Source organism: Rhinatrema bivittatum, chromosome 17 (genome assembly GCF_901001135.1).
Source record: "Rhinatrema bivittatum chromosome 17, aRhiBiv1.1, whole genome shotgun sequence".
NCBI lineage: Eukaryota > Metazoa > Chordata > Amphibia > Gymnophiona > Rhinatrematidae > Rhinatrema > Rhinatrema bivittatum.
Window position 1 is genome coordinate 47,979,648 of NC_042631.1, and position 16,856 is coordinate 47,996,503.

The 16,856-nt window shown below is 43.7% G+C and overlaps 1 protein-coding gene across 1 annotated transcript in view; it reads right to left on the reverse strand.

The window, feature by feature from the left end:
- The window catches only part of EPS8L2 (EPS8 like 2), a 423,360-nt gene that overhangs the window by 390,032 nt on the left and 16,472 nt on the right, over positions 1-16,856 (reverse strand).

Consider the following 16,856-nt stretch of genomic DNA (forward strand, 5'->3'; position numbering starts at 1 on the left):
ATTATTAGTACTCAGGCAAAATAAATCCCTGGGCCTGATTTATTAAGGCTTTTCTCCCATTCTGTGTCTATGGGAAAAATATTTAGTAAATCAGGCCCTAAGTGGGTAATGGAGGTAAACTGACCTGCCCATGGTCACAGGGAGTACAGTGGGAGAAGTCTGGAAATGGGTTTACACATTGTGATTCTGAACCATAATCTCAAATCCACCAATTACCTGTAAAACTGCCCATAAGGGTTTTGGTAAATGCAATATGAGAAAAAAAATTGCAAAATAAATGACCTGGGAAAAATGTTGTTAAAATAACCAAGTCCTTGATCTATATTTCTCATTGTCTAAGCTCCCAGGTGCTGGTAGGGGTGAGAGAGACAGATGAGCAGAGATCGATAGACAGCATACAAAGGGAACGGAGCAGACTGGATGGGCCAAAAGGCCCCTATCTGCCATCAACTACTATCTTACAACGGTCTCGTTCCCTTGAACTTCAAGGTCTGGAATGCAAACCTGCTCCCCATCTCCATGTTTGGACGCATTCTCTGATGACCGTGACATTTGCAGGACAATGAAGCACTTTCTTGAAAGTCAGTCACTGCCACATATTTGTTTTTGGAAGATTTTGCTCATTTTTTTTTTTTTAAGTAAACTGTTTCCACGTTCAGGTTAACAGAAGCCTCCTTCTCTGCTTTTGGGCACCTTTTTCCTCCCAGCTCGGTACAATCCTGGACATCCAAACTAAACAAAGGCCCCTCCTGTGCTGATGTATGTTTCCATGGCAACAGTGCTACCGGATCTCACCAGGTCTCTTCTATCCGAAGGCCATTAAAGCGACACTAGAGTGACCAAGGAAGGCTACACAACACATTTCATAAGAAGCAACAAAGAATTAAAACTGATTTGTGATCTGAGCAATTCTCTCCTTCCCATCTTGTTTGCATTTTACTGAATGCACGGTTACTGACTACAAGAAATTCTGACAGCCTGAAGCTGCCTTGGAAAACAAGACATGTCAGAGTTAAATGAACATCAGAGGCATCATGGCTGCAAATCAGAATGGAGACATCTAGCCCTAAATAAGATGCCTTGGCAGGCCTGCATGTGAGGTTCTCCCACTACAGTGGTTTCCAAGCTAAGACCATTGACAAGCCTGGGTTCAGGGTAGCCAAAATATAAACAACATAAGAACATAAGAGGTGCCATAGAGGGTCAGACCAGTGGTCCACTGACCCAGCAACCTGCCTCCGAGTCTCTTAGAAAAACTCATCAGATCCTAACGGGAAGCTTCTGTCCCTATCGCTCACTTCCAGACGTATGGGGACACCCAAGTATCTGGCCAATAACAGTTTATGCCTCCATCCAAACCTTTTTTAAACTCCTCTATACTACCAGACTTGAATACAGTTTGACAACAAATTCCATAACTTTGTTGTCCATTGACTGAAAAAATTACTTTTAAAACATGAATTAAATTTGCTACTACTTAGTTTCATAAAATATCCTCTAGTCCTAATGCTGTTTGATAGAGTAAATAACTATTCCCTAATAACCAGTTCTATACCACAAATAATTTTGTAAATCTCTATCATATCCCTTCTCAAAGCAAAAGACCTCCATCCCATTTAGCTTTTCATCATAAGGGAACTATGCCATCCCCTTTATCATTTTTGTTGCCTTTCTCTGAACTTTTTCTAGTACTGCAAATATTTTAAAACCCAGACCTGACTGAGAATCTGGAGGACCGAGCTTGGAATCCTACAACCTCTAGTAAACGGAGATGATCAGGAGCTTGTGATCCAGTACTAGGCATCTCTCACTGCAATATGAGGCCCAAACTACAATGGGAATTTTGACTCCATCTCATGATGACATAGGAACTGTATTGTTAATTGCAGCGAGCATCTTTGGAATTGCTGTCTATAAAAATAAACTTACATTGACATGGAGTTACAGGGAATAGCACAATGTTACAATCAGAGACAAAAGAAATTGCCATTGTACAAAGTGTTGGAATGTGGACACATATAGCTGAGTCAATAGACTCTCAAAATAGAAATAACAGTTGCACAGGTGATGACATTGTAGTTTATTCTGATGAGGTGTCCAGATGGGCCTGGATCCTACGACTCACTGATTCACTCAAATCTTTGGAACTCCCCATCCTGTCATGTTCTTGGAATGCCATCTCATCTAAATGGGAGCTCTCGCATTGTAACAGGAGTTAGAATAAGGGAATCTTCACTATTCAAGTGTTCACTACCAGTCTACTACTATTCATTACTTCTATAGTACTACTCGATGCATGCAGCGCTGTATAAAAAGCACATGAGGCAGTCTCTTCTCAGTAGAGCTTACAATTTAATCAAGACAAATATATAGGGCAAAGGACACTTTGCGAATTTCATTTATTAAGAAAATGGGTAAAATCAATAAGAATGTAAGGGGGATAACCAGAAGTTAAGATTATAAAAGCATCCTTAAAAAGTGGGGTTTTAGACTGGATTTGAATAAGGCAAGAGAGGGAGCATAACGATTCAACTCAGGAAAACTGTTCCAAGCTTTCGGTGCAGTCAGAGGGAAAGCACAGATTCAGCAGTAAGCTGAATCTGTGCTTTCCCTCTGACTGCACCGAAAGAGATAAGAGGTAGTGAGGAACTGCAGGTGAGTAAGAGGGACTTGAACTGTATGTGGAAGCAGCTAGGGAATCAATATAGTGAGCTTAGAAGGGGGGCTTATACAGATTTAGTGACTATGGTGACGTAAGTCAAGCAGTGGACAGAGATGGCTCACTAGAAGAACTGCAACAACCAAGAGGTGATGAGAGAGTGGATAAGAGTGATGGTACTGAGTTCCAGGGCTTAATTGAGGGGGAGGGGGGGGGACAGCCTGCTCTATCCCACCACTTCCTTTCAGACTTAAGAGGCAGAGCGGCAGGGATGTTCTGTTCCAGGACCTCGCCTCCAGGCAGGCTGCAGGGCCTCACACACGCACACACACCCTGACCCCAGAGAAAGCAGAGAGTTTTGCAGCTGCTCACTCAGAAATGAGAGCAGTCACATGGCCTTGATTTTCCTGCAATTTCTTGGTACAATTGAAAGGCCATGTGAGAGGATGAGAAATGGCGAAGAGACACAAGGTGAGTGCTTATCCGCCCCACAGCTTCTGCTACTATTAGCTGTGTTCACATACTTTTGTGCAACTGTATATATGTGTAGGAGAGAGTTCACATCCAGCTCCTCCTCCTCCCCCTCACACAGGACACACCTGGCTCTAGCTCCGGCCCTGCTCCCTTGCCAGTTCAGAAAGGAAGGGGCAGATTTTCATGAGACAGAAATGACTTTTCAGCAGTGTTTTGGATATGTGTAGAGAAGGAAAGAGTCGAAAATGGTCCCAAGATTATGGGCTGAACAGACTGGGAGGATTACAGTGTTATCCACAGAATTAGAGAAGAGGGGAAATGTATCGGCGAGGGGACTGAAGAAGGAGTTCTGTCTTGGCCATGTTGAGTTTAAGGTAGTGGTAGGACATCCAAGCAGCAATTTCATACAAACAGGCCGAGATCAGGGGCTGGACTGCAAATGAAATGTCCAAGTCTAGAGAGAGAATCATCGGCATAAAGATGGTATTGAAAGCCATGGGAGGAAATTAGTATAAAGAGCGAAGAGAAGAGGGGCCAGAAGAGAGGACACACTAAAAGTGAGATGGGAGAGGTACGAAGGGCACCAAGACAAGACAAAGTCCCAGAATCCAAGTGAGAACAAAGGAGTAACTCGTGATCAACAGTGTCAAACTACACCTTGTAAATCTTATGAATGAAAGCTCATGGCAGCTCTAGAGGCCAGTTGGGCCCCCTCCCCCCCAAAAAGAAGGTGGATACATTCCAGTAACAGTTCTTATAAGGAACTAGAAAGGCAAATGGAGTCTAATAATTCCAATGGCATAAGCCATCGTTACAGATGATTTTAAATTTTCTAGAGCTTGTGATGAAAACATTAACCAATCAGCCAAATTCATCTGGCACAGAAGAAAGACTTAGACTTGTACACAAGCTTGGACATGTATCTGGCCTTTTACAGAGGTCACTTTTTTACTACAGCTCCTAGATGTTTGCACTTCAAACATTCTCAGACATTGTGCCTTGCATTAAATTGGCCTGAACACCTCCCAGCCCTTAATCCCATAAAACATACATAGAAGGAGAACCAGTTACCTTGGAATAGCTACAACATTTTATTTGGGATCCAGAGGGGGTTGGCCTTCATCTGTCATGTGTTTTATGTATCCTGCACAAGGTACTTTAGGATGCCTGGCTGTGTGTCACCATCTGGACGAGGGGCTAGAATTATTACAGTGTCTGCCCTTCACATGTCATTGGTCCTAATAAGGTGCACAGGCTTCCACACACCAGTGCCATGACACCTTTTAGGCCATTAGTGCTCTATCTGGCTAGCAGACAGCTTTGGTAATGGCTCAAGGGCTTACATGACATGTGTCCGAGAAAGCAGTGTACCAGTCCAAATGTTTGGTGCATAGCAATTCACAGTGTACCTTTGGCCTTGTGGATACAGTGAAGAGGTCAGATGTGATGAAAGCCTCCAAATAGCCAGGTCTATATCCATCAGCAAGTCTATTGCATATGCTTGTACAAGATGGGCCAAGAATATCTGTTTTCCTGGGCAGCCCTTGTCAAAAGCTACTGTGACAAGATATATTCAAGTTAGAACACAGCATCAGTACTGGTATGTCATTGCAAACAGCAGGCCTAAATCTCAATAAATGAATGGCCAGCACCTGTAGAAGCCACAGATAGTGTACAATTTGCATCTCTGTTTAGGAGGCATACTAAATGACCTGGGCTTTGCCATGCCATCAATGCTGTTTACTGATGGGCACACAACATATAATACATTTGCTGTATAGGAAGAGCGTGTGCAGTAGGAAAGACGGTTGGTAATGTTAGATCACGTACATCTGTAAACCTTTCTAGAAGGACAACTGTCTGGGGTTGCAGCGCACATGAGGGAGCCGCACTTCATTTAAAGGTCTTTGCCCTGTTAGAATAATCTTTTCAAACCATTATTACTGATAGGATGATCCATTGTATGGTACATTTTAGGGTTTGTGGAGGACAAGTTATGCATCTCTAGGCAATCTGACTGTCACGTCAAGTTACTATTGCAGGCACTGAAGGCTGTTAGAGCTGGGATCCATGAATACAGAGGCTTTACTTAACATCTTTCCAATGCTACATGGTTATCACACGACATACATTAGGAAGCAGTCTGCCTCACAGGCTACCTTTCTGTTTAAATTTTTGCATCTGAGTGCCAGGCTATGTTCTCCCATAGCATTTCCCAAAATCAGAGGAGGCTGTAGCTTTGAAGCCATCTTTTTCGTTTGCCTTGCAACCTTTGTGATGCCTCCCTGTTACAGATTTTTCTGGCGCTCATAGTGGACTTCCTGTTCAAGAAGTGTTTGTGTGGCTACTTGTATTACCTTGTCTGGATGTTGGGGTTTTCTGTATATTGCAAAGAATTGTGTCGCACACACTTTTGTGTTGGTCAGTGCCCACCAGATGGGGCCCAGAACATTGGCAGCTTGGTCTCTCAGGCTCCCACACACAGGCACAGAAACACACATAGACGCTTGCAGACAGACAAACAGACTTATTCTCCCACACATGCATGCATCACCTAAGGTTATTATCACAGATTGCAGCTATACTGCACACAACCCATGCAATGCAGGCCAACTTTCACTAATACCCTTTAAATAAAGGGAAATATTGTTTACTATGTACCAGGGCTAATGATCAGTATTACTGCCACCCACTTAAACAGAGTTTGTTTACTGGACTCCTACAGTCTGCAGTCACAATATACAGCATTGGTAGTATTTAAAGTGTGGGTGCTTTCTCAGGTAAAGGAGACCCCTGATGGACTCCCGTCAATAAGCATTATTTGACAGCAGCTAGTGATGCCAAGTTGTCATGTTGCCATTACTGATCTTCCCTACAAATGAAAGCAGAATGGGTGATCTCTGGACTCCATAAGAGTTGTTTGCTGGGGAGAACAAGATGGCCTCTACCTGATCCACACACTGAAGAAGTGTTTCTCTGGCTTTTTTCCTGATAATTCTCTTCTTCTTGATCGAAATGCCTCACTCAAAGAGGAAAGCCCGGCTGAGGGAGATATCAAGCTCTTCTCCCATCCCTGAGCAGTTACAACCTCGGATTGAAACGTTTTTCCCGGCACCCCTATCTGAGATGCTGGAGGGGCGAGCCGAGCGATCCCCGTCCACATTGGCTGAGGTAATATCTTTAAGCCCCGGCGAACCAAGCAAACCTCCACCTCCTGCTTCCTCGATATTGGAGATTGCTGATATGAAATTGGGAGGTATTATTACTCCTGAGGCCCCAAGAAGGGAAACCTTTTTGGTTCCTCCTTCGGTGAAGCCATCTGGAATGGATTCCAAGGGCCTCTCTTTCGCCTCTAAATTGCCTGAGACTGTTGAAAATGGAAGCGGTACTTTGGGTGAAGGAGATGGGAGTGCCCAAGTATGTCCGATGCTAATGCCACTATTTGAGAAGCCAAAAGAGATAACCTCAGAGACTGTTGGTCTGCTTTAATTGCTGTCAAGAAAGCCATACCATCCTTAACAGCTGTAATTGTGGACAACAATCGGCGAGTTCTGGCTACAGAAAATCAAGTTGGTCAGCTGGCTACTGAAGTTACGGAGCTGGACACAAGGATTTCTAATCTGGAAACAGTACAGCAGAAACTGGTTCAATCAGATATTGTCTCCTTTAAGAAAATGTGGAAAATGCCTTAAAAAGCTTACATTTAAGAATATTAATTTTTCCTTATATAAATGTGCTTCCTCCTAAGGATTTATTTAAAAGTTATTTAACACAGATTCTTACATTTCCATCTGAAGCTGTTCCAAGCATAACTAAGGCTTTCTTTTTGTCTAAATCAGAGGGAGATATACCTAAGGTTCCAGAACCTGTCTCTCCTACAAATATATCTGAATTACTAGAATTGTCTCCAGAGACTGTTGTTCAGAGTAGAGCTACTTTGTTAATAACCTTTGCATTCTTATCTGAGAGAAATTCAGTCTTGAAGTTTTTCTTCCGGAATTGGCATCAGTTATTTTATGGTCAAAAAATCTGGATTTTTCCTGACATTAGGACATCACAAGAACGCAGGAGGACATTTCTCACTATGAAACCTGAAGTTTAAGTAAAGGTGCAAAATTTGATCTGAGATTCCCATGTAAATATTTGCTAAGATACCAGAACTCTAATTACTTATTTTTTGAACCTTCCCATTCCTAATGTTCCCCATGTATCGGCTCAGTATAGTTTTGTTTGGGGGGTGTAAGATCAGGATTAGAACTGTATGATCATATTTCTTGAAATAATCATTCTTGTTAAATTCTTTTCTCCCCTATTTCCTAATAATTTATAAGACAAAGGGTTTGTGGGGAAATTTCATTTTGTAACATTTCATTGTTATTATATTACAGATTTTGTCTTAAATTACTGATACAAGTAATACTTGTGTTATTGTGTAAAAATTCAATAAAGATAAAATTGAAAGAAAAAAAAACAGTTGTTGTTTGCTCTAGATGAGCACACAGACAAATTATCTGATTCACCCATGATACCATTTTAGTATGTATTGTGATAGTTATGCTTGGCTGGAGATTTATAGGGGAAATACTTTAATACATTACAAGAGAACTCGTGGCCTTTAAAGAGGCCTGGCTTTCTACCAAAAATAACATGAATCTAATAGGTCACCTGATGTTAGGTAGGTGTGCAAAAGGTTGCAGTTATGTAGTGGACCTTATGGACCGAGGACAGCTAATACAGTAATCATAGCCATACAGCTTGAAATCTAGCATCAGGATCTTTTTAAGATGTCTGATATACAGGCCAAGGAAGCTGGATAGCTGATGAGTGATCTCCACTTAGGATGGTGTGTGAATGTGTGGCTTTCTCAGTTCAATACCTGGGATAGATCCTTTATGATAGTTTCTTCTGCTACTCTTGGCACTTCTATTAGGAATACAGGGCAAATGGAGATCAATTGGCAGTATGCAGGGATTTGTTGCATGCAGTATTTCTCTCATTTGTGGGGGTTATTTAGGCCCCTTAGATGATATATTACTAAGAAAAAGAGCACTCTCAACTGCAGGACCACACCATTGGAACGCTCTCCCCCCAGACCTACGCCTCGAACCCAGTCTACCAGAGTTAAAAAAAAAAGTTAAAAACCTGGCTCTTCAGGCAAGCGTTCCAATCTCCAGAATGTAATTAAGCGCCTTATCCTGATTGAACTTGGGAATACTCTGTATAACAGTTAATAATATGCAATTTTATGCAAAATTAAATTTCAATTTAATCTTACTTTTAATTTAAGTTCAACATGCTAATTGGCCTAATTTTAAGTTAATTTATGAAAATATTTAAGGATTTATTGTTATTGTTCAATGTTCTTTGTAAAAAAATGTTCATGTTATGAATGTATTATATGTTATTGTTCAATGTTCCTTGTAAAAAAACCCCGGTCTGACCTCCCAGACCAGGGCAATCTTTTCGTTTCATGTAAACCGGACTGATTTGTATTGTATACAGGAATTCCGGTATATAAAAAAATTAAAAATAAATAAATATATTGGTAATCTATGCACTCTTTAATGCCTATGTCTATGCAGTGTTAGCACCTCTTATCTGGCCATGTATCTCCAGAAACAAGCCCTAACAAGCCATGCATGCTGGAGGGAACTGACAATGATTTTCCAAAGGTTGTCTTTGCTTCTACAGGAACTTAACTGATAACCTTACTGCATGGAAATTACATTATACCTGTTCTAACCACCATACAATAAAAGAAATAAAACACCCAACAACAGCTTTTACATTTTAACAAAGTGGCCACTTTACTGGCATAAACATGTAGTCACACAAATGTAACAATTAGTGCATTTGTGCTAATCACAAAACACAAGGACAAGATAAATTACAAGGCATGATGATTGGAGGCAGCTGAATGCAAGCAGGAGGGCGATTAATGCAGACACAAGCCATACAGGTCAGCCTCCTGGCACAGGGACTCTTCAGAAAGGAGTCTTTGTATGAAACAGCAACAACCAATGTCGCAAACAGAAAAAGTTCATATGCATAGAAGTCATCTTATCCTACAAACTGGGGATTACAGCAAAGAGCACAGAATGGGGAAGTGGCAACCTAATATAAACGATTCCCCAGAAAAGATACAGCAAATGAAAGGCTCTGGACAATCTATGTTGAGAAAATGCACTGAAAGTAGACCAGACAGTAACGGTGACAATGGAGGCAGGAGGCCAATGATTGGAGACGGATGAATGGAGGCAGGAGGTCGAGGTCTGGAGCAGCAGAATGGAAGCCAATGACTGAGACAGCTGAATGGATGCAGACTGCAGAAAGCCGATGACTGGAGACAGTCGAATAGAGGCAGGAGGCTGATGATTGGAGGCAGCTGAATGCAGGCAGAAGGCCAGGGAGAGCATACTAGAGGCAACTGAATGCAGGCAGGAGGGCGATTAATACAGACACAAGCCATACAGGTCAGCACCCTGGCAGAGGGACCCTTCAGAAAGGACAAGGCCAGCAGCCAGTCTCCCATCTAACCAGCACAGGGAATCTTCAGCCAGGGCAGGCCCAGTTGAATGCTCTAGTGAAAGACTAGAAAGGTAGCATTTTTCAGGTGCCTTTTCCCCCATGATGTTTTTTGCTGGGTGGTGCCATGTCCCCTGACCTGTCCTGATAGATGTGGACTGCTTCATGGTGTCATGGATGTCTGGGATGAGGATGGACTTGGGGATGACTGCTGGAAAGATTGCCACATCTGGATAAGAGTGGAATAGTTATTATTTAGGGCTGTCGAAATGGAGTTAAATCCTTGTCGATTGTTAGTTTCATCTGTTGAGTGGCTGGTGTCTGCTCTCTCTCTGGACCCTCCTCAGTCATATTAACTCTCCCCACAAATTCCTCATGTGGACCCTGTGCCAGGGTTCAATTCTCTCCAGGTCCACGTATACCGGTTCCATTTGCTGCCTGCTCTGCTCCAGCAGGTGGGGATGGTGGCAATGGTGGCTGTTTTCTTTGCCACCTTTGACATCTTCACTGTTTGGCTTCCAAACAACATGGGATAATTTGAGAGGACAACCTGAACTTGTAGGCTTGAATCTGCTGCCTGCTTGCTGCCTGGCTGCGAGGGTCATGTTGCCACTTCTGGAGAGGTAGTGTCATTCCCCTTCCTTCCTGCTCTCACTCCCAGCTCCCTGGCCTTCCTGCCCCACCCCCTCACCTGCTCTTGCTGTAGCCACAGCCTCACTCTCTGTGCTCTGGCTCTAGCCCTAACCTACCAAGCTCCTCCCTCCAGAGTGGCCTGTCTAAGCCCCTCCCCTTTCCTATCTCTCCCCACATCCCTGTCTTTGCCATGCCTCACACCTCTCTCCTACCCTCCTCCTCCCTTTGCCACTCCCGGCCCTCCCTTCTCTCCTAACCCACCTCCTCCCTCCTCTTCTCCCTACCACCACACGCCCCATGCACCTGTCAGTCATGTCCATGCCCATTACTTTCATGCTCCATCCTCACACCTCTCACACTCACACACACACACTCCCCTTTTCCACTCACTAAACAGAAAAGGACAGACGGACTAACAAGACAAACAAAACACACACTCTCACACTTCAGGAAAAGACATCAGACAAAAGGAAGGAAAACAATGAAGAAACAAGCAAAAGATACGGACACAGCACTCAGATAATTAATATTTAACTCCTCTATCCTCTCATCCAACTCCTCTAAGCACTCACTCAGCTCCTCTCATCACCAATGCCTGGCACACCCTCAAATGAGCAACTGCAGGAAGCAGATTAACATAAACAAAAAAATAATGCACGATGAGAGAAAACAACAAGAATTGATAAAAGAATGTGAGAAGCGACAAAATAATGTGTGACACAATAAAATTATACAACCATGCTAATCCTAAAGTGTTATCATGTATTTTTAGCACAGCTAAGTAAATCTAGGCCTAAGTTTGTATCTGAGGTAATGGAGGGGAAGTGCCTTGCCCAAGGTCACAATGAGCAGAAGTGGGATTTGAATCCTGGCTCCTAGCTTGTTGATCTAACCCCTAGGCTACTCCCCCAGTATAAATTTAAAACCAGGACTGGCTACAAAGTCTCCCTCCTGGAGGCGGGTAATTTGGCCACTCTGCTGCCCCTGTCCGTCCTCTTAAGCTTTCACATCATCCCATTTGTTGTGTTTGTTGAAATCAAATGATATTGATTAGGAATTTGTTTAATTTTTCCAGTGCACATATGTGGAATGCCCCCTGAAGAAGACAGCCATTTCGAAATGGGGTCCCGTGGCAGAGCTTTGCTTTCCTTTTGGTGAAGTGGGGAGTACATATGTTTAGAAAAAGATTCAAGTTCACACATGCACTGCTTGTATATTGCATGGGACCCATGATTATACCAAATCTGAGGTTCTGCTGGACAGCTTTAAGTCATTTGGCAGGGTATGAGGTCCGCAGGTTTCAAGGATTATGAGCTATATCTTTTTCATGACATTTGATTTATGCTTATTGATTTTGTGGACTGGCTGGATAAATACTTCAGTTGTGAGTATCTCTCCAATTCTGGACTCGATTTGCTTGATAACCTGGAACCATCTAGTAATCTTAGTGCAGGTGCCTTGGGCTCCAGCAGAGCCTCCGGCTGATGCAATAGCTGAAACCTCCTAATGGGCTTCTAGTCCTGCTTCTTCCATTTAAAAACAAAAGTACAGGTACCACAATACACAGTCTTCCCTTGGTACTGCGGTCCTGCAGCAACACCAACCCATTGTTTATTTATTGCAAAATGGTATGGACCACGTTCCTGGAAAGGAGTCAAGGCAGTGCACGATCTTGCCAACTGGCATTAAAACATTACTGATGTTTTGAAGTTAAAACATAATTAACAAGAAAACTCCAATAAAACAAAATATCTAGCAAACAGCTCTCAGTAATGAGGACCTGGGACTCGATGGTTGTTGCGTTTGGCCGGTTGCGGGCCTGTCCCACAACTGGCCGCAATTACCTCCAGCCCCGGATCGAAGGGGGCCCGCCAACACCGCAGTGGGCCATGGTCGAAGATGCAGCCGGCCACCCCGCAGGCCCATTGCGCAGCACTAGGAACGCTGCTCAGCTGAGCGGGGCATCCCTAGGCATGCATGGTGCAGCTCAAGCACTTTGAAAGGGCCCATGGCAGGAAATCCACCGCGGCACCCCTGGATGACTTCACAGGCCTTTTCCTATATAAGGCCTGCTCTGCCCTGCCTCAGATGCCTCGGCAATAGGTTGAACTCCTCAGAGAGTGAGCTGTTTGCCTCTTCGTCCCTGACTCTTGTTCCTGCTTCTGTTCCAGTGCCTTGTCTTCATATTCTGGTTCCTTCCTGCGTTCTTGTGTTGTGGTTCCTCGTCCATTTCAGTGTCTTCCTGCTGTTCTGCCTTGCCTCCTTCCCCCTGGATTGACTTCTCGGCTTGACTTTGGTTCGGATCCCTGGCTTTGTCCATTTGAATTCCTGGCTTGACTTCAGACTGCTTCTCGACCACATTTGACTTCTGCCTGCCTTGTGCTCTCTGCTTGTTCCTCGTCTTGCCGTACTCCACCTGCCCCTGACCTTGTCCCGTTCTCATCTCTGCTGTCTGTTGCCTGCCCCGACCTCTGCTTGTTCTGACTTCGTTCTCTTCTCATTGGCCAACAGTCTCTTCTGTAACAGATTCATCTTTTCACAGAGGCCCACGCTTAAGTCCAGCTGGTCCCGGCACCTGAGGGCTCAACCTAAGGGGAACGAGTGTTGGTATTGGTGAAGCTCTTGTTGGGACTCTGCTCCAGCCAGCTCCACTGGAAGAAACAAGTATTAGCTAAGACTCAGATACAACTCTGTGTGCTATGGCAAAAGAGCTTACATGGGAGTGTAGAAGAGTCTTTCTCTGTGTGGGTTCAGGTACACATGGTTCATGGGAGCATGCAGGAGTCTTTGTCAGTGTGGGTCCATGATCACATGTCTCCTGGGTGCGTGTAAGTGTCTAAGTGTGGGTCCAGCAAAGCCATAGTCACGAAATTTGGCACCTATGGCCAAGTGAAAAACTGCACCCTCACCAATTACTCAGCACATGACACCAGGAGTTGGGAGACTCTGTTAAATGTTTGTACAATAATTCCCATGACCAGTGAAAGGGTATTAGGTGCCCCAGGAAACCTTTACAGCCTTGCACCCCCCCCCCCCACCCCATCACACCTTCCTCACACACAATTAAAAATTATGCATTTATAATAACAGATTTTACATGAAAAAAAATTCAAAGCACAATTTTCTGAGGTACAAGTATCACTTACAATATGTATTTTATATTTACATGCACTGCTGAGGTGCCAACCAGAAAACCCTGCAAAAAAGCAAGAGATGCTTGGAATCTAGATGGTATTAGGCCTACTGTAATGCGTCTTGGGCATGGGCATGACCCTCAGAGAGCCACGAGAAAAAATAATTTCTATATAAAAATAGCACTAACTGCCAGCACTCAAACAGCAACAAACATACCTATGAAAGTTAATACTACAAATATTACACCAGGCCTAAAATAGTAATATATCCCCTATTAGGAAAACAGAACAAGCTATAGATCCCACATAGAAACTATACACTAATGGAATAACTCACTTCAGTCACACATGCAAAACACAGACAGCCCCTCAAGTACAGAATAGAGAGACCATACAGTATAAATAGAAATGTACAGACAAAAACTGAACTGGAAACTGCAACAAGCCAAATTCTGTTTGTATTGCAACAATATAAAAAACAGAAATATTACCATTCCTCATAAAACAAATTTATTTATTTTATTTAAGAGTTTTTATATACCGTCATTAAGTTATTCACCATCATAACGGTTTACAATAGGGCACCTATATAAAAAATGGGTCCTACATTACATAGGTGGTGCCATTAGTATTCGGTAACAAAAAGGCATTTATTTGTGGGGATTGAGTGTTTCACAGCAATGTGACCTGAAGGTTGCCTACAGTTAAAAAAGGTTGAACTAATTCAGTAAGGAGCATTAAATAAGGCATTTGGTGCTTTATGCTGCATATCCTTGCTTAATTGCCTGCATCAATTTTCTTTCTTGAAGGCTTGTATGAAAAGCCAGGTTTTGAGTTGTGTTTTGAAAAGTTTATGATTGCTCTGGAGTCTGAGATCAAGGGGCATGGAGTTCCATAATATGGGACCGGCTAGTAAAACCATACCAATAAAAAGAATAAGTCAAAACAATTAATGAATAGAAGTGCCTCAGGGATCTGTACTTGGACCGGTGCTTTTCAGTTACACGATGTTAGGCTCCATATGGAGCTACCACCCAGGAAAGAGATCTAGGCATCATAACGGATAATACATTGAAATCGTCGCCTCAATATGCTGCAGCGATCAAAAAAGCAACAGAATGTTAGAAATTTTTAGGAAGGGAATGGTTAATAAAACGGAAAATGTCGTAATGTCTCTGTATCGCTCCATGATGAGACCGCACTTTGAATACTGTGTACAATTCTGGTCCCTGCATCTCAAAAAAGATATAATTGCACTGGAGAAGGTACAGAGAAGGGCGACCAAAATGATAAAGGAGATGGAACAGCTCCCCATGAGGAAAGGCTGAAGAGGTTGGGGCTGCTCAGCTTGGAGAAGAGACAGCTGAGGGGGGATATGATAGAGGTCTTTAAGATCATGAGAGGTCTAGAATGGGTAAATGTGACTCAGTTATTTACTCTTTCGGATAATAGAAGGACTAGGAGGCACTCCATGCAGTTAGCGTGTAGCACATTTAAAACTAATCGGAGATCATTCTTTTTCACTCAACATACAATTAAGCTCTAGAATTCATTGCCGAAGGATGTGATTAGTGAAGTTAGTGTAGCTGGCTTTAAAAAAGGTTTGGATAAGTTCTTGGTGGAGAAGTCCATTAACTGCTATTAATCAAGTTGACTTAGGAAATAGCCACTACTATTACTGGCATCAGTAGTATACGATCTTTTTAATGTTTGGCTACTTGCCAAGTATTTGTGTCTTAGATTGGCCACTGTTGGAAACAGAATGCTGGGCTTGATGGACCCTTGGTCTGACCCAATTTGGCAATTTCTTATGTTCTTATGTTCTAGAATAACATTCAATAATTAAAAACTCATATAAAAGTCTTCCAAACATTAATAAAATATTTCAAAACAGCCATTTTATATCAAACAACACCCAGCAATTAAAATAAGGATTTCCAGATGCCCTGAAATTGTCATGGATTAGCAGGCAGAATGTAACCTTGGTAGTTGTGCTCACACATGCTCCCTTTCACACACACACACAAGCTCTCTCACTTCCCCACATACATATACACATGCTTTCTCTCTCACTCTCCCACACACATGTATAAATGCTCTCTCAAACTCTCCCACACACAAGCACACATGCTCTCTCATTCTCCCACATTCTCTCATTCTCCCACACACAAGCACACGTTCTCAATATCACACATACATGCTCACTCTCTCCCACACACAAGCACACCTGCTCTCTCACTTTCCCATACATAAACACACATGCTCTCTCACTCTCCCACACACATGCTCTCTCACTCTCCCGCACACATGCTCTCTCACTTCCTCCTTGACGTACAGGGCAGCAGCAGTCTCCTTTATCAGCCCCCATGGCCAAGAGAACAAACTCTGGCCACAGGGCCAAGCCAGCTCTAGCACTGGACTAATTCCAGCAGGGCAGTTTGCACTCACCTTCTCCGATGAAGCAGCACGGCCTCACCGAAATTGGCGGCGTGATAAGTGTGGCCTTATTAAGTGGAAAAGCAACACAGCCCACCGGAATCAACAGCGTTGCCAGAGGGGCCGCACTGACCACGCTGTCGATTCTCATGTGGCCAATGCTTTTTATATTGTTGACGACCTACCGGCCGCATTGCTCTTGTTGGAACACGGCAATGTTATGAGCCTTTTGGTAGTGAAGCCTTCGGCCCTGGCCAATTTGGCATTAGGCACACTATGGCTCTGGGATACAGAATTGCACGGCTCCTGGGATGTGCAAGAATCTCTCTCAGTGTGGGTCCAGGATCACACAGCTCCTGGGAGCGTGTACAAATCTCTATCAGTGGGGTCCAGCATCACATGGCTTCTGGGAGCTTGTACAATCTGTCAGTGGGGTCCAGCATCACACAGCTCCTAGGAGCGTGTAAGAGTTTCTCTCAGTGTGGGTCCAGGATCACACAGCTCCTGGGAGTGTGTAAAAGTGTCTCATTGTGGGTCCAGGATTGTACAGCTCCTGGGAGTGCGTAAGAGTATCTCTCAGTGTGGTTACAGGATTGCACAGCTCCTGGGAGCATGTACGAGTGTCTCAGTGAGGGTCCAGAATTGCACGGCTCCTGGAAGCATGTACGGGGCTCTAATAGTGTGGGTCCAGGATCGCTCAGCTCCTGGGAGTAGGTACAAGTGTCTCTCAGTGTGGATACAGTCTCGCACAGTGCCTGGAAGCATGCAGAAATCAGTGTGGGTCCAAGATCATACAACTCCTGGGAGCGTGAAAGAGTCTCTGTCAGTGTGGTTCCAGTTTCACATGGCTCCTGAGAGCATGTATGCATCTCTCTTAATGTGGGTCCGGATCACGTGGCTCCTGGGCGCATGTACGCATCTCTCTTAATGTGGGTCCGGATCACGTGGCTCCTGAGAGCATGTACGCATCTCTCTTAATGTGGGTCCAGGATCAC